This window comes from Felis catus, chromosome F2 (assembly GCF_018350175.1).
Source record: "Felis catus isolate Fca126 chromosome F2, F.catus_Fca126_mat1.0, whole genome shotgun sequence".
NCBI lineage: Eukaryota > Metazoa > Chordata > Mammalia > Carnivora > Felidae > Felis > Felis catus.
The window spans coordinates 10,206,793-10,232,772 of NC_058385.1; the positions used below are offsets into that span (position 1 = coordinate 10,206,793).

General features: G+C 41.6%; 1 long non-coding RNA gene across 2 annotated transcripts; it reads right to left on the bottom strand.

Moving 5' to 3' along the window:
• Positions 1–501: 501 nt before the first annotated feature.
• LOC109495986 lies at positions 502–24,239 on the bottom strand. Of its 2 annotated transcripts, none has more exons than XR_002739573.2 (3): positions 22,748–24,239; positions 11,200–11,261; positions 502–954 (listed from the first exon to the last, which is right to left on the bottom strand). It is a non-coding gene; the product is annotated as an uncharacterized LOC109495986 (long non-coding RNA). The 2 variants fall into 2 exon arrangements; XR_006592670.1 differs by lacking the exon at positions 22,748–24,239 and adding an exon at positions 19,046–20,428.
• Positions 24,240–25,980: the final 1,741 nt, after the last annotated feature.

Sequence of the window (25,980 nt, forward strand, 5' to 3'; positions counted from 1 at the left end):
TTACATTTGCTTGATTTTTCTCCCATTAGTGTGCAATTTTAGAAAATATTAAATATGTTCCAACCACAAGGTAGTGCGAAAATCATTTAAATTTTGGTCGTTTTAGAGTTCATTGTTTTTTCCTTAGTGTACAAATACATTTGTGCTAGAAATCTGGCTCAGTGCCATGTTTGAAGACGTTAATGCTCAATATCGCCCTCTAGTGGCCAACCATATACACTGACACTTCCTCTGTAGTGAAGGAGAAGCACTCGTAACTCTCACAGATGGAACCGTGGACTACAGTCCTAGAAAGCTGTGTAAATCCAACCCATAGAAACAGAGCCCAGTCTCCCACCTCACATTTTGGAGCCAGCAAAACCTGGACGTGGGGAAGCCTCCATTTTTTATTATAAGCCAACACCCTGGGATATACAAAAGCAGTAAGACCACTAGGGGCAGTGTAACCAAAACAACATGAATTTGCTCCTCTGGTGAATCACAGAAGCTATACCAGGTGAATTGTCACACAAAGGAAACTTTATTTGCAGCAAATCAGGAGATGGCAAGGAATAACTTCCAAAGCCCCGACTCCTCAAGCAAGGGTGATTGGGTTTCTTTTGTTTAGGGTTAAGATGAATGTTTAGATGAGGAAGTCTTGTCATCATATGCAGAGGTGGGCATAAGGTCATGCATGGGCCTGAAAGGAACATGCCTACGCATACATGTTATGTAAATGAGGCTGCTGTTCCCTCCTTGAATGGAGATCTTAGTATTATAATGAGGCAAAGGTGATTGTTGCTCATTCCAGAGGTTACTCCATGGCCCCTCTGTGCAGGTGCAAGTCAGGGGTTTGGTTCAAACTGGTCTGGGCCATCTGGTCCAGCTGGAGGTCTTGTCACATCACTCACTATTGCCTGCAGGGTGGTTTTGCCGTCCATTAGCCTGAGTTAAGAGATAAGCTGGAGAGAAGAGCTTAAGAAAAAAAAAAAGTATGACAAAGGTCAGTGAGTACAAGCAGGTGGGCAGGAAAGGTCAGGTCTTGGGGTCTAGCTGGTGATAGGAGGACCCTGGGGAGGTTCCAAACCCAGAGATACTAGGATAAGTCCATTTAAGTTTTCCTGTTTTCATAGCAAACAAAGAAGAGAAACCCAGCAGCGGGTCAGATAGCTGGTCACAGCTTCTGCTTGACTTATACTGAGCAAATGTTTTGGCAGGGTGTGGTTGCAGGTCTGTATGTAATGTTTTTCCTCCCCTGATTGCCTTTGAGATCTCCTTAATTTGGTACTTAGGAGTTTGACAATGATTTTTTTTCTTTAAAAAAATGTTTTTAACGTTTATTCATTTTTGAGAGAGAGAGAGACAGAGTGCGAGTGGGGGAGGGGCAGAGAGAGAGGGAGACACAGAATCCGAAGCCGGCTCCAGGCTCCGAGCTGTCGGCACGGAGCCTGATGTGGGGCTCGAACCCACGAGCTGTGAGATCATGACCTGAGCCGAAGTCGGACGCTTAGCCGACTGAGCCACCCAGGTGCCCCTCACATTTTTTTTTCTTTAATATATCTTTGGCTTATATTCTTTCATTGACTTTGGAAAATTCTTGGCTATTATCTCTTCAAATATCCTTTACACTTCCTCTCACCCTCTTCTTCGGCGACTCCAATTACAAGTGTGTTAGCTCCTTATCCCACAGCTGTTCCCTTCCCTCCCTCCTCCTCCCCTTCCCCTTTCTCTTACTCCTCACCCTCCTCCTCCTCCTTCTTCTACTCCCTCTTTGTGTTTCAGTTTGTATGATCCCAGTCGACTTATTTCCAACTACACTAATCTTTCCTCTGAAGTTTCCAGGCTGTTAGTAAGCTCATTGAAGAAATTCTTCATCTCTGATCCCATTTTTTTAAATTTTATTTCTAGCATTTCCTTTGGACTGTTTGATAGTTTTTGTCTTTCTAATGCAATCAGTACCCCATCAGTTTTTGTCTTTCTAATGCAATCAGTACCCCATCAGTTTTTGTCTTTCTAATGCAATCAGTACCCCATCAGTTAATGCCCATTGTCCATTTTTCCATTAGATCTTTCAACATTGTAATCGTGGTTCTTTCAAATTCCCTGTCAATTCTAACATCTTGGTCATCTCTGAGTCTGGATCCGTTGAATGCCTTATTCCTTGAAGATGGGTTGACTTTTCTTACTTTTTGTGGAAGCTATCTGTGATTATATTTAAATTCATCCGTGTTAGCTAACAGGAAATACTCACTGTACAGTGAGAGAAGGGAGACTGTACTGGGGACCCTCGTCTAATTGGAGGTTTCTGGGCAAAAGCTGAGTCTGGAAGAATATGTGACGGAGGTAGAAAGGGCCTCTGAAACCAGGCCTCCGCATAAGGCAGCCAGGCTTTGGCAAAAATAGCTAAGTGTGTGAATATAAACATTTTAAAAGCCACAGAATAAAATATCAAGTCTAAGCCACACCCTGCAGCCTGCACAGGGATTCAGACAAGTAACAACATCACACACAGCAGGGATACCTCTGGCTGTACGGAACAAAGTTTGCTCGTTTGTTTGTTTTTTAACTAATGGGTTTCCATTTTTTTTTTTTCAACGTTTATTTATTTTTGGGACAGAGAGAGACAGAGCATGAACGGGGGAGGGGCAGAGAGAGAGGGAGACACAGAATCGGAAACAGGCTCCAGGCTCTGAGCCATCAGCCCAGAGCCCGACGCGGGGCTCGAACTCACGGACCGCGAGATCGTGACCTGGCTGAAGTCGGACGCTTAACCGACTGCGCCACCCAGGCGCCCCAATGGGTTTCCATTTTTAAGACAAGTTTAGGGTTACCAAAGAAATGAGCAGAAAGTAAAGAGTTCACATATACCCCCTCCCAGTTTCCCCTATTATTATCTCGCATCGATGTATATTTGTTGTAACTGATGAACCAATGTTGATACATTATTATTAACTAAAGTCCTTGGTTTACATTGGGATTCACCCCATGTGTTTTATAGTTCTATGAGGTTTGATGAATGCCTAGTGTCATATATCCGCCATCAGGACATCATATTCTTAGTTTCATGGCTCCACCCGTTCATGACTTCTTTCCTGACAAAGCCCTGGCAACCACGGATCTTTTTAGTGCCTCTACGGTTTTGCCCTTTCCAGAATGTCATAGAGTTGGAAGTATATAGTGTGTAGCCTTTTAAAATTGGCTTCTTTCACTTACAACACATGTTTAAGATTCCTCTGTGTCTTTGCGTGGCCTGATAGCTCATTTCTCCTTACTGTTGGAAGATATTCCATTGTATGGATGTTGCGATGGTTAATGTTTACATGTCAGTTTGACGGGGCCGTGGAGGGGGGCTGGAGGAGGCAGGCAGATATTAGGTTAAATATTATTCTGGGTATGTCTGTGAGGGTGTTCCTGGATGAGACTAACATTTGAATCAACAGACTGAGTAAGGCAGATGGCCTTCCCCAATGTGGGCAGGCTCCATCCAACCCACTGAATGCCAGAATAGAACAAAAAGCTGAGCAACAGAGAATTCGCTCTCTTTGCCTGAAGGTCTTCACACTGGGACATCAGTCTTCTCTTGCCTTAGGACCCAGACTGGAACTTACATCATCAACCCTCCTCATTCTTAGGCCTTTGGACTGCAGATCTGTGGACTTTTTGTCCCAAATATATATTTAAGAGAGGAACAAAACAGCCCAGAGAGAGAGCCAGACTAACGTACACTCCTCCATATGGAACAACCTAGAAACCAAATGTTTACAAGGCCAGGCGAAAGCAGGGCAAATGACAAGAAGTGCCCCCCCCCCCCCCCCCATGATTTGGGACTTGTATAACTCTGCACCAGGGACATGTTCTACTTTTATTTCCAGATACATAATCAAGGTTTCTTCCAATGGTCTGCCTTAGTGCCTAGAATACAGAATTGGTAGACCCGGAGGAATTTGAGATGTATGTGGAGATGGGGTGGGTGGTGTTGCAGAATGAAACAGGGTGGAACGTGAACCGTGTTTTACTCTTGTTATCATTTGCCTACTGAATTCCCAGGCAAGTGTAGCCTGCAGAAACACAGATTATACGTAGAAATGTCGAGAACCATGAAGAAACATTTCAGACCCATTATCATACCACCCAAACCTGACCATTCTTAGCTCAAAATTTACCTGCCATCATTAATTTACTCAATTTGTCGGACATGTTATTTATCGGAAAGTACTGAACATTGCTAAGGTATTTTCTCCTCCTGTGTGTGTGTGTTTTTAATAAATGATAAAGGGAGTTTTCAATCCCAGTTTAAAATTCTCGTGTAACTTTAAGCTAAAAAGCCAAAAGTCTAGGGTGAATCTATATTTATAAAGTCATAAGTGGCTGAGAATTGGAGTTATATAAAACATTTATACTTCTTTTCTTTCCCAGTGGCAAGGAGTGGAAGTGGAGGGCCAGAAGGCAAAAGACACACAGGCAAAAGCAGTCAGCTGACTAAACCTTTAGGTTTTAGTTAGATTCTTTTTTTTTTAAGTTTATTTATTTATTTACTTGGGGGGGGGGGGGCAGAAAGAGAGAATCCCAAGGAGAGAGAGAGAATTTGTCAGCACAGAGACCAATGCAGGGCTCGAACCCATGAACTGTCAGATCACAACCTGAGCCGAACCCAAGAGTTGGATGTTCAACCAAGTGAGCCACCCATGTGCCCCTTAGTTAGATGCTTAAAGGAGAAGACTTTAGGTAGATTAGATAAAATATCCTTCCAAGTATTTGCCAGTGCTTTATAACATGTTACCTTCTACCCCAGCTTGACCCATTCATTGCTGGTGGGAATGCAAAACAGGGTGGACACTTTGGAAGCCCATTTGGCAATTTATTACAAAACATCATCCACCATATAGTCCCATAATGGTGCTCCCAGGTGTTTTCCTAAATGAGCTGAAAACTTATGTCCACACAGAAACTTGTATGCAAATGTCTATAGCAGCTTTGTTCACAATTGCCCCAAATTGGAAACAACCAAGATGTCCTTCAATAAGTGAACGAATAAATAAACTGCGGTACAGAGAAACAGAACTAATAAAAAGTTACATATACGTAACTTTTATTTTAATGTAGTCAACTTGTCAGCCTTTCAAAAAATATTTTTGTGTATTTGCATGTTGGTCAAATGAATCTATCCTATCCCAACATCATAAAGGTGTATCTACAGATATAGATAATATCTCCTTTATATTTTCTTTTAAAAGTTTGAATATTTGGGGCAATAATTTTTGTCTGCTTTAGTTACTACTATATTCAAACGCCTGGAACAGTGTTGGCACAAAAAAAAGGCGGGCACTATTTGTTAAAAGAGTGGAACGAGAAGGGTACCTGGGTGGCTCAGTCAGTCGAGCAACCGACTTTAGCTCAGGTCATGATCTCACGGTTTGGGAGTTCGAGCCCCGCATCGGGCTCTCTGCTGACAGTCTAGAATCCACTTCAGATCCTCTGTCCCCCTCTCTCTCTGCCCCTTCCTGGCTCATGCTTACTCTCCAAAAATGAATTAACATTTCTATGTATATAACAAAAAGAGCAGAAGGAGAGGAAATGTTCAGGGGAAAACAAAGTAAAAACGGAAAATCAGAATCGTGAGGGGGAACTGCGACGTCTTTGATTTGTGAGACATAGAGCAGGGCCACGAGGCATACTTTTCAGCACTTCTGATTGATTGGAAATCAACGGGTGCCCATGTCGGGCACGATAAATCCTTGTGTTTGGCCATTATCCAACACAAAGCGAAAGAAGATAGCTACTGTCTGACTCAGCCACGACGTCAAATCAGGAAATAATGACACACAAAGGCGGCACTGTCACGCACGGTGGCTTCACCCAGCTGCTTAGAGATCACCATTGACGAGTTCCAAACTGGTTACTAAGTTGACAATGTGTCTACCCTGTTGGGAGGTTTGTTTAACGAACAATTTTATGGCATCTTTCTATTGTGTTTGCTTTTCATGTAGCATGAGACAAGTTTTACTTTGGTTTTAAAATGGTGAAGATAATCTAAGTTTTAAGCTGGTGGGCCCGGTGATGTTATTTCTGGCTCTCATAAATTTTAATCCAAACATAAATTCTCCTCTTCAGGTATTCTATTTTCCCTCAGCTCCTGAGGAGACACTTTCCATAGCCCTGACAGTTATGGCCTTCAAAGCAGCATTGGCAATGACATTAATTACTTTCGCTAGATCAACATTCATTGTTCTTTGAATCAATCAATGTAAGAACTGCCTAGTATTTTCTAAAAAAAATTTTTTTTAACGTTTATTTATTTTTGAGACAGAGAGAGACAGAGCATGAACGGGGGAGGGGCAGAGGGAGGGAGACACAGAATCGGAAACAGGCTCCAGGCTCTAAGCCATCAGCCCAGAGCCTGACGCGGGGCTCGAACTCACGGACCGTGAGATCATGACCTGAGCTGAAGTCGGACGCTTAACCGACTGAGCCACCCAGGCACCCCAGAACTGCCTAGTATTTTCCTGCTACTAGTGGTACGATGTGGTCCCATCATCCTTAGGCTAAGAACCAAGGCAGATATCTTTCAGAAGCTGCAGTGACAGAAACCTGGGTTCCCAAACTGAGCCAGTAAAGTCTCCTGTAGGATTAGCACCATAGAGAGGGAGGATGTGAATCACTGGATAAGTTAGACGTTGACATCTGGTCAGAAGAAACATAGAGAACTTCTGTGGATGTGAAACTTCTGGGCAGAACTTACATCTTGATGTACCACGGGACTCTGATATCATGCCCAAGAAGTGAGGCATAGTTTTCGTCTCTTATTATCTTACTTTTATCAATTCTGCTCCCTCTGTGACATACACATTTAGCATACCATGACTCATTATAAAACATGACTTCCCAATTTATCTGAACATGTTGCCTCATGTTACTGGGTGTCTGTATCTGGTCCACAGTGTCTTTTGGTTGGGCACAAGTGTCACGGCAGATAAGCCGTATTAGCTAAATAGTGACGGTTCCGACACATGCGCCGTGAGTTGTCCAAGCTGCAAACCTGACCCCAAGTTCCCCCAGTCCCTACCCCACCCCACTGCCCCACCCCCATCCCTTCCCTCCTTTCTACCTGGATCCCAGGCCCTGTCCTGCCCCCCCATCCAGTCTTACAGCCAGATCAGAGTTTATGGTTTCCTGTGCTTTCTAAGTCCAGGTTGCATGCTTCTCTTGGTCACGGAGCTTTTAATGACTGGAGGCGGTGAAATCTTTCCGCGTGGTATTTCTATCACACCGCACAAATACGAAGTTAAAAAAGAATTTCTTTACAAATTCTATCACTGGGAGTAGTATCAGTGAGTGCTTAGTGAATATTTTGCCTTGTGGATGGAAATATTTAACCTATACTCAAATATTGTTGGCTATATTCTGGTATACTTTCTCACTCTGTCCACAGGGCAGTCATCTAGATATTGTTTTATTATTTTTTTAATGAAAAAAAAATTTTTTGAGAGAGAGACAGCATGAGCAGGAGAGAAGGGAAGAGAAAGAGAATCTTTTTTTTTTTTTTGACGTTCATTTATTTTTGACAGAGAGACAGAGAGACAGAGCATGAGTGGGAGAGGGGCAGAGAGAGAGGGAGACACAGAATCTGAAACAGGCTCCAGGCTCCGAGCTGTCAGCACAGAGCCCGACACGGGGCTCAAACTCCAGACCGCGAGATCATGACCTGAGTCAAAGTCAGACACTTAACCGACTGAGCCACCCAGGCACCCCGCGCGCACGAGAGAGAATCTTAAGCAGGCTCCACACTCAGTGCAGAGCCCAACACGGGAGCTCGATCCCACAGCCCTGGGATCATGACCTGAGCTGAAATCAAGAGTCAGAGGCTCAACTGACTGAGCCACCCAGGCGCCCCTAGACATCGTTTTAAAGTCAAATGTGTAGACACCGATTATCATTATTATTTATTTCAATACCTTGATTACGCTCATCGGTTCCTTCAAAAGAGAGCTTGATCACTTCTCCATAGTTTGGTTTGCTCCTATATAGCTCAGCCTCTTCCCACAGATCCCTCCCAGACATATTACAGGGCATTTTTCATCATTGAGGTCCTTGGCTAGGTCTCTGAATGGGGCCCACTCTGCAAGTGGCCGCCGGTGCACATTTGGTCTTCCCTACGTCTAAGGGTTTGTCACATGCTGTGACTCGTGCCACTTATCGGTACAGGGAAACGGCTCTTTTTCTGGATACTATAGGTGCACAGAACTCCAGCTCTGAAGAGTAGCTGTGTCAAGAGCGGCAGGATTGGGGAAAACGTACTGGAAAAGGAGAATGAAATTAAAGGGTCAACTTAAGGGGCACCTGGGTGGCTCAGTCGGTTGAGCGTCCGACTTCAGCTCAGGTCATGATCTCCGGGTTCATGAGTTCAAGCCCTGCGTCGGGCTCTGTGCTGACAGCTCAGAGCCTGGAGCCTGTTTCCGATTCTGTGTCTCCCTCTCTCTCTGCCCCTCCCCCGCTCATGCTCTGTCTCTCTGTCTCAAAAATAAATAAAATATTAAAAAAAAATTTTTTTTAAATAAAGAAAATAAAGGGTCAACTTAAAAACTTGGTGGATCTTAAGTTATGTTGTATTTACCACATATCCTTCTGTCAGTCCTACTCAACTCACTAAGCTTGGTGGCTTAGTTCTTAGTTCATTTGGACACAGTTAATTTTCCTTTTTTACCTAAATCTTTTGTAGCATTAATAAAGCTGTGGGGGCACCTGGGTGACTCAGTCGGTTAAGTGTCCGACTTTGGTTCAGGCCACGGTCTCACCGTTTGTGGGGTCAAGCCCCACATCAGGCTCTGTGCTGTCAGCCTGGAGCCTGTTTACGAGTCTTTCTCTCTCTGTCTCTTTCTCTCTCTCTCTCAAAATAAATAAACTTTAAAATAAACTTTAAAATAAATAAATAAGTAAATAATAAATAAATAAATAAGGTTGCAAATTCTTCTTCTGGTTTGTTCAGTAAATTGCTATCACATTGTTTACCCAGTTTATGTAAACGAGGATTTATAAAGACTAAGCAAACAAACTTTGATTCTATTTTAAAAAAATTTTTAATGTTTATTTTTTTTTTTGAGACAGAGAGAGCGAGCGAGCACGAGTGGGGGAGGGGCAGAGAGAGAGGGAGACCCAGAATCCGAGGCAGGCTCCGGGCTCTGGGCTGTCAGCACAGAGCCCTCCCCATGCGGGGCTTGAACTCACGAACCGCGAGGTCCATGACCTGACCCGAAGTCACATGCTTAACCGACTGAATCATCCAGGCGCCCCAAGTAAAGTTTGATTCTAATCTGAATAATACATGATTAAAATAAAGTCTATTAATTCTGTTAAAAAGGGTTAGTAACCATCAATATTTGCTATGTGTTTTGTTTGTTTTAACAAACAAATTTAATTGATATAGGAAAAATAATACCCTCAGATAATTAATTTAGAACTCTTGTTTCTATTTTTTCTTTGCTCCTGAGTAATTTAAAAGATTGATTATAAATTTCCAAATGGAAAGAATGCATTTTGTTTTGATTTTTTATTATTTTGTGAATTCCCACATTTTCTGCATTATGGTCCAAGAATGTGGTGTTATGTGAATTCTGATCTGGGGACTCTAAATTCTTCAGTGTGGCCTAATGTATCATAGTTTTGGTAAGTATTCCATGTGGATTTCAGTATAGGGCTCTCTATAGTGAATTGGCAAACAAAACTAAGGGTCTGAACAAACAAAACAAAACCGACTGAGCCACCCATGTAAAATGGGTCAATTACATGAAAATTACATGAAAATTTTTACATGTTAATGTAAATTGTTAATGACATGAAATTTTTTTAAATTTTTACTGTTCTCAGTTTGATATTTTTATTTCTCCATTATAATTAACTTTCCTACTCGGTTGGGGATTTCTCATTTTCTCCTTGTCATTCTGTCAAGTTTTGTTTGCTATACACTTGAAGGTATATTGATAGGTACGTTAGTGGTTCATCAACAAGGGATGCCTTCTCACTAATAAAGATTTTTGCCATATAGTCCAGTTATTTTTATTTTTATAGTTATACTTTATATTAGTGTTTGCCTTGTATATCTTTCCCATTCTTTTTGTTCGCTTTTTTTTTTTTTTTTTTTTTTTTTTAATTTCAGAGGGAGAGAGAGCAGGACTGGGTAGAGGGACAGAGGGGCCGAGGAAGAGAGAGAATCTCAAGCAGGCTGCATGCTCAGTATGGAGCCCAATGTGCGGCTTGATCCCACGACCCTGGGACCATGACCTGAGCCAAATTCAAGGGTCGGACACTCAACCGACTGAGCCATCTAGGCACCCCTTTTTGGTCCCTTTTTATTTTTAATGTATGATTTTTGAATATCGAAGAGTTAGAATTTGTTTTTACCCCACTATGAGAGCTTCTGCCATTTCTTTCTTTTTAAAGTAGGATCTATGCCCAACGTAGGGCTCAAACTTACAACCTGAGGTCAAGGGTCACATGCTCTACCCACTGAGCCAGCCAAGCCTCTCTGAGAGCTTCTGCCTTTTAATTGGAAGAAATTATTGTATGTCTACTTTGTTTCTCATATCTTCCCATCCTAGTCTTTGTTTGCCAATTATCACTCTTTCCTATTCCTCATCCCCTTCCTACCTTTGTTGGACTGAGGATTTTTTTCTCTGCATATTTAATTTTCATTCTCTTTTATGGCATATATATAGACAGATATCTGTATCTGTATAGATGGATAGATATAGATATCTATCTTCCTAGCACCTAACATATACACGATGTATTAATAGAATAGTGCTTATACTCACATGTTTAATGCACTTACTTAATTTGTAGTCTTCTAGTAACATCTAGAGATATTCAGTGTTTTTTTATGTTCTCAAACGTGATTTGAGCATGGTTTGACTTCCCTCCTTCCATTCCAGAATCTTCTACGTGCAGATAATGTGCAAGGTAAGTTCCAGTTTGTTGTGTTAAAGTTTTGGCTCGTTTCACATTTTACACCAACAATTAGACTTTATATATTTTGCTAGTATTACCACTAGTTTTCACATCCCACGTACATATCCCTCACTTTTCAAGTCGCTGTTTAATTTCCTAGAATATATCCCCAAACAATTCTTCTAGGAAGAATGAGTGGCTATGCCCCTTAGCCTGCTTATCCATGAGGGCTCCTCAGTTTTTCCGGGAACCACTTAGCTGAAGCAATGTCTGGCTTACCTGCTCCAGTTTCCACACTGAGGATTCTATCTGCGAGGAGGCCGCAATCGCCCTTTGTCCACCTGGGAAGAAGGAGAAGAAGAAGTGTGTCTGCTCTGTACCCAGATGCCCATGGATAATTCTAAATATTCCAAGAACTCTCTCTTGCTTCTCGTACTTACTTATTTGGCCTTGGAGTTGCTGTAAAATGCCCACACCCTCAAACCGAAGCTTTTCTGCATATCTTCCGGGCTACAGTTTTTCTGGGCTTTAGCACTTCTGTCCATCACTTGGCTGCTTCTGAGTGTCCCAGGGGAAGAGTCTGTTTCTGTTTTAACTAGGACCTCCCTCGCTGCGCTCACAACAGCAGAGCGGTCTGCCGGTTGGGTCAGATGCGGCTCTGGTGAGCTGTGTCCAAAGCCCAGAAGCTAAACGGTGTCATGTTTTCATAGTGGCCATAGGTACAGGGTGGTACAGTAGACTCAGTGATGACTTTCCGAGGATGTCCATGGAGTAAGGCCCAGAATTGGCCAAAGTGTTAATGTACATGGTAAAAGGAACTTTGCGGTTGTGACGAAGGATCACGTTAAGTTGGAAAGAACGTCCTGTACAGTATTAACAAGGTGGGCCCAATGTAATCATGAGACTGGGGAAGGGGTTGCAGTCAGAAAGGCAGATGTGGCCACAGAAGCTAAGTTCAGAGAGATGAACTTTGAAGATGGAGGAAGGGACTCGAGCCAAAGAATGCAGGCAGCTTCTAGAAAAGCAGGGAAATGAATTCTCCACTACAGCCTCCAGAAGGAACACAACTCTGCCAACACCTTGAGTTTAGCCCCTAAAACCCCATATCCACCTTCTGACCTCCAGAACTGTAAGGTAATATATTGGTGCTGTCTTAAGGTACTAAGTTTGTTATGCTTTGTTATAGCAGCAATAGGAAACTAACGCAGTGGCATCTTTCTCCAGCAATAATGACTCTTTGGGTGTGGCTTCTCTATTCCCCATGCTCCCTTCAAGGTAGGGTGGTCCAAGCCAAAGCTCTTCAGAGAAACCTGTTTCCTCTTCCTTGCCCCAGAGTCAGGAGAACGGACAGGTGCCAGTTACCTTACAAATGGGAATCCGTGGAGGTTTGCGCTTCAGTGGAACAATGCTATCGGGTTGTGTTGGCTACTATAAAGGCAGAACAACCCAGGAAAGTCATTGGGACCGGTGAAAGATGAAATCAGGGATGTGGGAGGAAGAAGCAAGTAAAAGAAAGGGCCTCTGCCCTGATGAACCACGCCGGAGAGCTGGGTAGAAGGCATAGTCTCACTGGCTAGATTCTCTACCCCGGCTGTGAGACCACAGGGTCAAGAAATCTCCAGATTATTTCCTGAAAGTTCTTCACCCCCCAGCTGTTACATCTAGAAGCAACCTGCTCTTGCAGATATGTGTCAATGCTTCATAAGCACAAGTTGACCTCTGGATACTGGGTCAAGGCCAGTCCCCGGACCCGACCTCCCAGACCCAGACATGCCATCCCTTCACTTCTCTCTCTAAGAGAGAGAGAGGGGGACAGCGAGACGGAGACTCATCGGCAGAGCTGGCTCACCCTCTACCTTTACAGTAACTCTATTTATTTCAGGGGCCTCATTCCCTATATCTAGTCCGGTTGATCTGGGAGATCCCCATAACTTCAAATCTTACAGAACAAGAATTAGAACACAGCTTCCTTTCCTCGAAAAAGTCTCTGAACTCTTTAACTGCTTCTTGCCCCTCCCCACACAAGAGAAATGTGCTTCCAGGTGATTTTCCTGTCCCTGGGGTCGACGGTGAAGCAAGTAGCAATTATAAAGAGAGCAAGTTAACCAAACGTAATTTTTGACTGTGCACCCTTCCATGGTTGGGCATGAATCCTTACTCTGACTTTCCATGAATTCTTCTGACGAACTTTGCCCCTCATGCTGTCGTGTATCTTTTTTTTTTTTTTTTTTTTATTTTTTATTTTTGGGACAGAGAGAGACAAAGCATGAACGGGGGAGGGGCAGAGAGAGAGAGGGAGACACAGAATCGGAAACAGGCTCCAGGCTCTGAGCCATCAGCCCAGAGCCTGACGCGGGGCTCGAACTCACGGACCGTGAGATCGTGACCTGGCTGAAGTCGGACGCTTAACTGACTGCGCCACCCAGGCGCCCCTGTCGTGTATCTTTAATGGTAGAAATCAAGTGACACAGTTCCTGGCATATTAAAAATGCCCAGTACACATGAATTACTTTGAAGTTATACTGTAGCAGAGAATACTGATTGCTTCACGATATCCATTCTCCCTTCTTTAATAATGAAACCCTAGGAAGTGTGTTTGGCTATAAGAGGGTAGCTCTTAGACCCTTAGCCATTAGATATGGCCAGTGAGATGTAACTAAGTATTCTCTGAGGCTCAGCTCCATAAAAGGAGGGGGACCTGTGCCTTTTGGCAGGTCTACTCTTCCTTTTTCCTGTGTTTGGAGTATGAACACGGTGACTGGAGCAGAGCAGGACTCTTGCGTCATTTACTTCTAGATTATTTTTATGCGAGAAAAATTAACGGCTCTATTGTCTAAGCCACTTTCGTTTGGATTTCTGTGTGCAGCTAAATATAATCCTGACCAAATCAAGCATATTTTTCCTTGCCTGTAGAGAACAGAAGAAAAGAAACATGGAGCGAGGAGGGAGGAAATGGCAGGGGGTGGGGGCGGAGGGCGGAAAGCAAAACAAAACAGTGTTAAGATTCTAGGGGTGGTGTATTCCCCGAAGTCTTTCAAAGAACAAAAGGTGCATATGTGTGCTGCTGTCACACGTGTGTTGGCGACACGAATTAGCTCATACGCAACTGGTAAGCAGGGAAATGGTATCAGTGAAACAATGGTGAGGTCACTTTGGTTCATAAACCATTTCTCCTGCATGTGATTTCCAAGAAATCAGGAGCAAACTTTCTCCACAATGAAAGCAAGCCTTAGCAATACATGAACGCCCTAAGAAAGAAATCCCACAAGGTGTCTTCCTTTCGTGAAAGCAAGGGCTGGGGTGGTGATTCCAAGAACTGCTACACATTTTCCAACATTAAACTTTTTGATGAAGTTGTGAAGACAGATAAGGAAGTTGCAACAATATTTCCTTCTATATTAAAAAAAAAAAAAAAAGATGAAGCCTCCTGAATCAGATGTTTCATTTTGATAATCTGGTCTCTTGCAAGCAAATGACCTTATGTTTCCAGGAAGAAAGTGCAAGCCACCAAGTTCAAACGCTACCCAGGGCAAGCTGCTAGTGGAGACTAACTGAGCCTTAAAAAAAAAAAAAAAAAAAAAAGATGTTTGTTGTTTTGTTAGCGCTCCTGTTATAAAGTTGCATGGCATGGTCTGCCCCTAACCCTATTTATCCCATATGCCTGTTATTTTTAGCACATGTTTTTGTAGAATGCAAAGCTTTAAATGAATGCATACATGATTTTATACATATAAAAAAATTAGATGTTAAGAAAACAATAAGAATAGCTCTAGAGCAAACTATAACTGATAAAGTATTCCTCTTCCACATCTTAGCACCAATCCTTTAGCCCAGCTTGGCTTTCCAACCCGCTTCCTTCTATAATTTCATTTCTCTTATCATCTAGAATAAAATCTTGAAAAACGCCGAGCCTTAAACATTTTACCCTCCAGGCTCCTTTTCTCAGGAGGCTCCTAGAGGAAATACTCTTGCAGATTGCGAGCATGAATGGAGGCATGCAAGAGTGAGGGGCTCAGGGCAGGAAAGCAGTGGGGTAAAGTCTAAGGCGATGGTGACGGAAGGTCCCGGAAAAACCCTGGGGCTAACACAAGACAAATGGCTCAGACGGGCTTCCTGGGAAATGCAAAGGAGGGGATCCACTTGTGCCTATGGAAAAGTAACATCTAAAGGTACTTTGCAGCTCTACTGGGGACACCAGGAAGAATCAGCGGTAAGACCATGGACAGCCAATCCTGACTTGACTCAAGAAACAAGAGACAGGACAGCACTGGCACCTCCCACTATACAGTGTGGGTCACGCATCCTACGCTGGCCATTAGGACGGAAGAATAACAACATGGTAATATCCTGTTACATTTCAAGAGTTCCAGTAACAGCCCTGTGCTTTTAATAGGAGATTTACTTGCCCTGAGCCCATGGGATATTTTGTGCTTTTGTGCCTGTGGCCTAGCTCAGAGGGTTTCCCTCCGTCCTAAAACCCTGGTCAGGAAGCATCATCTCTGCACATTTTCCAGAGGTATAAAATTCTGATCGTCTAGTTGCTCTTTTTGAGTGTGCTTATCTAGACCTTTGGCTTCAAATGACAACAGTACACCTGTTTCTCTCAATTTCCTAAGCCCAGCCCCGATCTTGCTCCTGAAAGATTCCTTGCGAATCTTATACGCCTCTTTGACGGATACTAGGTTTATTGTGATATAGGCCTCCCTTGCGAAAGGTGGGCCTTCATAAGGTCAATCACTGAAGAAGAGGCTGATCCTTGGAGAGGAAACAACCTCTTAAAATATATATAGGTGAATGCCTATTCTTTTCAAACTATTCCAAAAAAAAAAAAAAATAGAAGAGGAAGGAAAACTTCCAAATGTATTCTCTGAGGCTAGTAGTACCCTGATACCCAAAACAGATAAAGACACCACAAAAAAGGAGAAATACAGGCCAGTATCTCTCATGAATATAGATGCAAAAATTCTCAACAAAACAGCAAACTGAATCCGACAAGACATTAAAAAAAAAAAAATCATACACCATGATCCGGTGGGATTTATACCCCGGATGCAAGGGTGGTTCCATATTTGCAAAGCAATCAACGTGATCTATCACATCAAGAAAAAGGAAAAATACCGTGTGATCTTTTCAATAGATGCAGAAAAAGCATCTGACAAAGTACAACATCCATTCATGATAAAAACCCTCTGCAAAGTAGGTCTAGAGGGAATATACTTCAATATAATAAAGGCCTTATATTAGAAACCCACAGCCAACATCATGCTCAATGGTGAAAAACTGAGGGCTTTTCCCCTAAGGTCAGGAACAAGACAAGGATGCCCACTCTCACCACTTTTTTTCAACATAGTACTAGAAGTCCTAGCCACAGCAATTAGACAACATTAAGAAACAACAGGCATCCAAACTGGTAAGGAAGAAGTAAAATTCTGTTTACAGATGACATGATAGTATATATATAAAACCCTAAAGACTCCACCACAAAATGACTAGAACACATAAATGAATTCAGTAAAGTTGCAGGATACAAAATTATCGTACAGAAATATGTTGCATTCCTATATGCTAATAATAAAGCAGCAGAAGGTGAAAGCAAGAAAATAATCCCATTTACAATTACACCGAAAACAATAAAATATCTAGTAGTGAACTTAACCCAAGACGTGAAAGACACCTGTACTCTAAAAACTACAAAATACTGATGAAAGAAATTTAAGAAGACACAAAGAATAGAAAGACATTCTATGCTCATGGATTAGAAAAACAAACACTGCTAAAATGGCCATACTACCCGAAGCAATCTACAGATGTAATGCAATCCCTATCAAAATACCAACAGCATTTTCCACAGAGCTGGAACAAACAATCCTAAAATTTGTCTGGAACCACAGAAGACCTTGACTAGCCAAAGCAGTCTTGAAAATGAAAAACCAAACCGGAGATATCACAGTTCCAGACTTCAAGTTACTTTACAAATTGGTAATAATTAAAATAGTATGACACCAAGCATAAAAATAGACACAGAGATCAACAGACTGGAAGAGAAAGCCCAGAAATAAGCCCACAATTATACGCTCACTTAATCTTTGACAAAGGAGGAATGAATATACAAAGGGGAAAAGTCTCTTTGACAAACGGTGTTGGGAAAACTGGACGGCTACACACCAAAGAATGAAAGGGGACCACTTTTTTTCACCATACACAAAAATAAATTGAAAATGGATTAAAGATCTAAATGTGAGGCCTGGGGGCGCCTGGGTGTCACAGTCGGTTGAGCGTCCGACTTCAGCCAGGTCACGATCTCGCGGCCCGGGAGTTCGAGCCCCGCGTCGGGCTCTGGGCTGATGGCTCGGAGCCTGGAGCCTGTTTCCGATTCTGTGTCTCCCTCTCTCTCTGCCCCTCCCCCGTTCATGCTCTGTCTCTCTCTGTCCCCCAAAAAATAAAATAAAACGTTGAAAAAAAAATTAAAAAAAATAAATAAAATAAATAAATAAATGTGAGGCCTGAAACCATAAAAATCCTAGAAGAAAGCACGGGAAGTAATGGCTCTGACATTGGCCACAGAACATTTTTCTTTTCTTTTTTTTAAAAAAATTTTTTTAAAATGTTTATTTATTTACTTTAAAAAAATTTTTAATGTTTTTATTTATTTTTGAGACAGAGACACAGCATGAGCAGGGGAGGGGCAGAGAGAGAGGGAGACACAGAATTGGAAGCAGGCTCCGGACACAGGACTGGGAACTCACAGACCATGAGATCATGACCTGAGCCAAAGTCGGATGCTTAACCAACTGAGCCACCAAGGTGGCCCTAGGGGACATTTTTCTTAGGCAAGGGAAATGAAAGCAAAAATAAACTATTGGGACTACCTCAAAATAAAAAGTTTCTGATAGCAAACAAAAACAAAAACAAAAAAACAAAGAACAAAAAAACAAAAGGCAACCTATTGAATGGGAGACGATATTTGTACACGGCTTCTCCAATAAAGGGTTAATATCCAAAATACATGAAGAACTTATACAGCTCAAACCCAAAAAACAGATAATCCAATTAAAAAATGGGCAGAAGACATGAACAGACATTTCTCCAGGAGACATCCAGATGCCCCACAGACATGTGAAAAGATGCTCAACATCACTCATCATCAGGGAAATGCGAATCAAAGCTAGAATGAGATACCACCTCACACCTGTCAGGCTAAAATCAAAATCATAAGAAATCACAAGTGTTGGTGAAGATATGGAGAAAAAGGAACCCTCTTGCGCTGTTGGTGGGAATGCAAACTAGTGCAGCCACTGCAGAAAACACTGTGGAGGTTCCTCAAAAAGTTCAAAATTGAACTCCCGTATGATCCAGTAGCTACACTACTGGGTATTTACCCCCCAAAAATACAAAAACACTAATTCAAAGGGATCCATGCACCTCTACGTTTATAGCAGCATTATTGACAATAGCCCAAATCGGGAAGCAGCTCAAGTACCCATTGACTGAGGAATTGATAAAGATGTGGTACCTATACTATAAATATTATTAAAAAATGAAATCTTGCCATTTGCAACACCATGGATAGAGCTAGAGAGTGTAATGCTAAGTAAAATAAGTTAGACTGAGAAAGACAAATAGCCTGTAATTTCACTCATATTTGGGATTTAAGAAACAAGACAGAAGAACTGAGGTAAACGAGAGAGAGAGAGAGAGAGAGAGAGAGAGAGACCAAGAAGCAGACTCTTTACTAGAGAGAACAAACCGATGGTCACCAGAGGGGAGACGGGTGAGGAGATGGATGAAGTAATTGATGAGGATTAAAGAATACGCTTATGATGATGAAAAAACAATTAAAAATACACATGCAAGTGAGATCATGAATTCCTTCTCCTGGCCTTGTTTTGTTTCTTTTCTTGCACAATCTGTCGCTTAACTTGCGGTTTTGAGTTACTTCCCTGTGCAATCTTTTGGAACGCATTTTCCGTGACAACAAGGAATCCAAACTTATGTTAAAAATCTAACGGTTGGAGTGGTTACGAATGCAAATAATACAGCCAGGTGACAAAGTGTTCAAGGGATGTCTTCCGAGCCTGGCGACATGAGCAGGCAAAACATGTTTTAAAAACCTGTCTCAACTTACATTTTGGTCCGGCAGCTGAAACATCCTATTGACAGTGATGATGACAGAACTCTTAAATTCTGACTTGTTAAAATGGGAACAGTGGGAACAACGTGGATCCGAGGAACCAAAAAATACGGTAACTCTAGACGTGTAGAAAAATTGCCGTTCCCCGGGCGCAGCGCCAGGCCCCAAGACCATTTCCGGCATAGACCCCGCCCTCAGGAAGTTTCTATAAGATGAAGTAATGATGACATAGAAGAAACGATAGGGAAGAAAAGCAAAGACAAGGCCATTTCTGATGAGGCGCAAAATTACATAGGAAGGGCTATGGAAAGAGCTGAAGGATGAGGGAGCCATCCAAAGGTCAAGTTACTACAACTGCCTCATTATCCACACCGCGAGAGACTGAATGATTGAAACTGTAGTAATTTTCCATATGAGTACAGTTCAGAAATGATGCATTTTCCTGGCTGTGTAAATGCAATTGCTACGGCTCATTCTGAACATCTGGAACGCTTTTGGCCATGAGAAACTTGGAACAGAGCGTTTGGCATCCTTGTGAAGGGTGTGTGCTTTCACCGTTTAGGGAGGAATCCCAGAGAGAAGGCCACAGTTAAAAGCAAATACAATTTGTAATATACCGAAAGAAAGAGTACTGGCCTGTGAGATAGAGGAATACCCAGCTGATAAATGATGGAGCCCAGGGTAACCTAAATGTCAATGTGGCACATCTCCTGCGAGATGCAGATGCATTCAGAGACTTTAATGATTTTACTTGCTTAATAGAACCCAGATGCCCCTAACTATTCCAGGTATTATTAAACATTAAATTGAACTTGAGTGGACACAGCATATTATGGTGTTCTTTCAATAATCGTTTCAGACACTGGTGTAGAAAGAGCTGTGTCCTTTTATCAACATGGCTATTTCGCATGCGCTACAGTAAATTCTTGTATATTGCTGACCATCTCTTCATATTTTCTGTTAGAAGAATTCTGTATCCAGTGCCCTACAGTGTATTTATATTTCTTGCCTGAAGTGTTATTCATCAGGGTCAGTGAAAGAATATAGAAAATAGAACCTTGAAACAAAGCAAATGACCCAATTGACAGTCGAAACTCTTTTTTTTAAGACCCACTTCACGTTAGCTTTGCTTTAAAATTTTTCAGTAGCCCCCTAGAATATTTCTGTTTTGTGGAGGAGAGGGCTTTCTAAACGAGATGAAATGTATTTTAATTTCTTAGGGAAGCGGAATTCAACACACACCTTTGAAATGAGAGTCACGTGCCATGATGTAAGTTAATTCAACTATATTTACGAGTTATGTTTAAGTTATTGGTATGTCATCCAACCATACTTTTATTACCTGTGAAAGGTGTGGCTCATGACTGTGATGGAATATTTATTTGTTTATTTATTGGGGGGGGGGGCGGGGAGAGACTCTTAAGCAGGTTCCACGCCCGGTGCAGAGCCCCAAGCAGGACTAGATCTCACAACTGTGAGATCCTGATCTGAGCTGAAATCAAGAGTTGGTGGCTTAATCAACTGAGCCACCTAGGCACCCCTGTGATGGAATTTTTAGTGCAGACGACCAGTTCAACATGACGAAATCACCTATGATGAAGGAATTTTAAACACAGCTTTGTAAAAGAAGGCAAGAACACCAATCCAAAGGAATACATATGCCCCTATGTTTATAGCAGCATCATTTACCATTGCTAAGATATGGAAGCAAACTCAGCGTCTGTCAATTGATGGATGGATAAAGCAGATGTGGCATATATTCACAATGGAATATTATTCAGCCATAAAAAGAATGAAATCTTGTCATTCGCAATGACACGGATGGAGCTAGAGGGTGTGATGCTTAGTGACATAAGTCGGTCAGAGAAAGACAAATACTATACGATTTCACTCATCCGTGGAGTTTAAGAAACAAAACAAGACGAATAAGCAAAGGGGGGGAAACATCACTGTATGTTGACTAACTGGAACTACAATTAAAACTTAAAAATAGCTTTGTAAAAATTGTAAATACCTGGGAAAAATGGTAATTTAACAACAGAGACGATTATGATTTACACATCAGTGTTCTTTTTTTTAAAAAATTTTTTTTTCAACGTTTATTTATTTTTGGGACAGAGAGAGACAGAGCATGAATGGGGGAGGGGCAGAGAGAGAGGGAGACACAGAATCGGAAACAGGCTCCAGGCTCTGAGCCATCAGCCCAGAGCCTGACGCGGGGCTCGAACTCACGGACCGCGAGATCGTGACCTGGTTGAAGTTGGACGCTTAACCGACTGCGCCACCCAGGCGCCCCTACACATCAGTGTTCTATTGTAAAATAACCAGTCACACTACATCCAAACTTAAGAAGTAATATTTACTAAGGAATAATTATTCACTCTTCACAAGTGTCTTCACACTTATTTCAATGTTCTTTTGAAATAGGGAGCACCCCTTGCATATTTAAGAAGTGACTGAATTGACAAAATATTATTCACGTATTTGTTTTCCAGGAAGATATTCTCTTTTAAGTGAGATTCTCTAGAATGTACGTAAATTTGTTCCAGAAAAGTCAGCTGAGGAGTGTTTTAAGTGGTGGTTTCACTGTTCAATAAAACATTGTTCATAACCTTGTTGATGCAAAACCCTGAGGAAGGAAATGTGTTCCGGAATGAAGGTTAACATTATAAAGAGTTTAGGGCAGTCTGGTTAGTCATGTGGCTGAGATTTTAAAAAGGAAGAGAAAGTTACAAAATTCAATAGAGCAAGTGACCTATAAGTGATTGACTGTTTTTTGTCTTTATGGTAAAATGAAATCTTTAGAAATAGCAATAATGCTAATTAGGATAGTACTATTCATTATTGGTATTTCAAGGACCTGAAAAAGACAAAGTTCTCAGTTCTGGAGATTGAATAAAAATGTATCATAGTCATTCCTATCTTTACTGCTACCCATAAGCAACATTATAAACCAGGAAGAGATCCAAGATGCAATTTTTAAATAATAGTACTATACTTTAGGCATTGTGTGGAATATAAAGAGATTTTAATATATAGTAATATCTTTAAAAAAAATTTTTTAATGTTTATTTTTGAGAGAGACAGAGACAGAATGCAAGTGGGTTAGGGGCAGAGAAGGAGACACAGAAACAGAGGCAGGCTCCAGGCTCTGAGCTGTCAGCACAGAGCTGGACGCGGGGCTCGAACTCACGTGCCGTGAGATCACAACCTGAGCCGAAGTCAGACACTCAACCGACTGAGCCACCCAGGCACCCCAATATATAGTAATATCTTTGGTTAGGCATACCCTACCATGGTCATTGTTAGAGCATATTCGTATTTGTGGATCTGTTTTTGTATCAGACCAAAGAAAGTAACATGTTCTGGAAAATCACATTAGCGTCTGTGGCTACCCCATGATCATGGTTTGGGCCTAAACTAATAAATAATATGTTGATCTTACTATGCCTACAAAAATATTATTCAAAGATGAGTCATGTAAAGCGATATGATTACATTTCTTTTCTTGGTCAGTTTGCCTCATTTTTTCCCACTGGTTTGTACTCGAATTTCTTATTAATTCATCTCCCCTCTCCCAGAAGCAGGAAGCTCTTGCTATGTTCACATACATTACTTTTCTTGGAGACATGCCGCCTAGAGCCCTCTATCATCCAGTTTCAAATGGGATCGCTCCTTTCTGGGCCTCTTACATACCTGTCATCCCAGGGTCCCCCTTCAACAACATCCTTCACCAATGTTTGCCTCTTACTGATGCTGAAGCCTCTGTGTTGTGGGAAACTTCTCACCTCCTTTGACTTGCGGTCTTCTTATTTTTGTGCGGCAAGTGCACATTTAATTTGCCACTTACTTCCTGTCAAAGAGAGCATGAGAGAGAAACTTTATGATTGATTCTTTGTAGTATGTAGAAAAAGTCTTCGTTCTATCACACTTGAATGATCTTGATCGGTTCAGTATACAGTTGTCGGTTAGAAATCACTTTCCCTTAGAATTTTGAAGGCATGGCTCCATTGTTCCGTAGCTTCAAGACTTTCTGGTGGGAAGTCCAATCCATGCAGATTCTCAGTCAGGAGCTTAGGACATGTTTCTTCTACCTGGGAACCTATGCACGAACTCAGTCTCCAATGTTGTCTCCTCCTTAAACTCTGGGAACCAAGGCTGAAAGTACCAACTCTCTAATCACAAGCTTGGTCTTTCTGGCAACCAGCCTCCATCACGAAGCTATCTTAGGGCTCCTTTCACATCCGGCCATTAGCTACCTCATTAGCATAACAAAGACGCACGTTATCACTCCTGAAACTTGAAGGGTTTCTGAAGCTCTGGTCCAGGAACTGGAGACAAAGACTAAACATATAAACACCACATACGGTCCTATGGCCTTTGACCAATGCATAATGTCATTGTCTACCATTATGGTATCATGCAAAAGAGCTTCACCACCTATGTTTCACCCACCCATCCTTCCTGTTATTCCTCAGACTTCGGGCAGCTATTTTTTTACTGCCTCTATGATTTTACTTTTCCCATAATGTCGTATGGTTAGAATCATACAGTATGTAGCCCTTTGAGACTGGCTACTTTCACACAGCAATGTGCAGTTAAGGCTCCCCCCATGTGTTTGCATGACTTAATAGCTCACTTCTTTTTATCGCTGAATAATCTCCCATTGTATGGGTGTATCACAGTTCATTTATCCATTTAACTTATTGACTGATACCACGTTTGCGTCTGGTTTGGGGCAATTATGAATAAAGCAGCTCCAACTATTCACGTGCAGGGTTTTGCATGGGCATAAATTTTCCACTCATTTGAGCAAACATCCATAAGTGTGGTAACTGGTTCGTGCGGCAAGAAGACTATGTTGATCTGTGTAAGAATATCCGAATGATCTTCCAAAGTAGATCAACCATTTGGCTATCCTCTCGCAATGAATAGGCATTCTTTTTGCTCCCCGTCCTCACTGGCATTTGGTGTTGTAATTTGGATTTTAGCCTTTCTAATAGGCATATAGTGCTATCTCATTGTTGCTTTAATTTGCATTTCCCTAAGGTCATATGGTGTTGAGTCTCATCAAAGACTTCCTTGCCATTTACATATCTTATCTGATGAAGTGTCTGTTTCAGATCTTTTGCCCAGTTTAAAAAAAAATTTTTTTTAACGTTTATTTATTATTGAGAGATAGAGAGACACAGAGCGTGAGCAGGGGAGGGGCAGAGAGAGGGGGAGACACAGAATCCGAAGCAGGCTCCAGGCTCTGAGTTGTCAGCACAGAGCCCAACTCGGGGCTTGAACCCACGAACCCGTGAGATCATGACCTGAGCCAAAGCCGGTTGCCCAACCAACTGAGCCACCCAGGCACCCCAGATCTTTCGCCCAGTTTTAAATTGGGTTGTTTTCCTATTGTTGTGGTTTTGGTGTTGACTGTTTTTGATACAATCCCTTCATCAGATATGTATTTTGCAAATATTTTCTTGTAGTTTGTAGCTTGTCTTTTCATTTTGTAAACAGTGTCTTTCACAGAAGTTTTAAATTTTAATGAAGTCTAACTTGTCAATTTTCTATTTCATGGATTGTGTTTTGGTGTTGTGTCTAAAAACTTATGACCAAACCTAAGGTCACCTAGTTTTTCTCCTATGTTATTTTTCAGAAGTTTAAAGTTGCATGTTTTAAATTTAGGTCTATGATCCATTTCAAATTAAGTTCTGCAAAAGGTGTAAGGTCTATGTCTAGACTTTCTTTTGGGGGGGGGGCAGGTGGAAATTCAGTTGTTCCAGCACCATTAAAAACAATTTTTTTTTAATGTTTATTTACTTTTGAGAGAGAGAAGACAGAAACAGAGCACAGGTGTGGGAGGGGCAGAAAGAGAGGGAGACATAGAATTTGAAGCAGGCTGCAGGCTCTGAGCTGTTGTCCCAGAGCCCTACACAGGGCTTGAACCCACTAACTGCAAGATCATGACGTGAGCAGAAGTAGGTTGCTTAACTGACTGAGGCACCCAGGCGCCCCTTCCAGCCCCGTTGCTGAAAAGACTATCCAGTTAGCACCTTTGGCAAAGATCCATTGAATGTATTTGTGTGAGTCTATTTCCGGGCTCTGTATTCTGTTCCACTGTTCTATTTTTCTAGTCTTTTGATAATGCCACACTGTCTTGATTACTGTAGCTTTACAGTACGTTTTGATATCAGGCACTGTCAGGCCTGTGACTTTGTTCCTCTTTGATGTTATTGGTCCTCCTGGGACTTTTGCCTTTCCATAAAAACTTTAGGATTAGCTTGTTAACGTCCATAAAATAACTTGCTGGGATTTTGAGATCATATCAAATTTATCGAGTTAGGAAACACTGAAATCTTGACAATATTCAATCTTCCCATTCATAAACATGGAATATTTTTCCATCTATTTGGATCTTCTTTGATTTCTTTCATCAGAATTTCATAGTTCTCCTCATATAGATTTTGTACACATTACGTTAGATTATACCTAAGTATTTCATTTTTTGGTGCTAATATAAGTGATACTGTGTCTAATTTCAAATTTCAGTTGTTCCTTGCTGGAAAATATAACAACAATAGGCTTTTGTATATATTAACCTTTTATCCTGCAATTTTGTTATAATTGTTTAAATTTTAGGGGGTTTTCTTGGTTCATTTTTTAAAAACTTTCTACATAATCATGTCACGTTTATGATTAAAAAGCAGGTATATTTTTTTCCTTACAATCTATTGTCTCATTATTTTTAAACGTCTGTTTCATTCACTAGACCATAAACTCTCCGAGGGCAAGTTTCATCCCATTTACTCGTCATCCCTTTTATACTCAGATTTTTTATTAGTTTTACCACAGATTATTGTGGCACTAAATAACTTAGCTAGAGATAAAATGCTTCTAAGTTAATGCTATGTGGCCAAGTACTCCATGTTACTCTACGG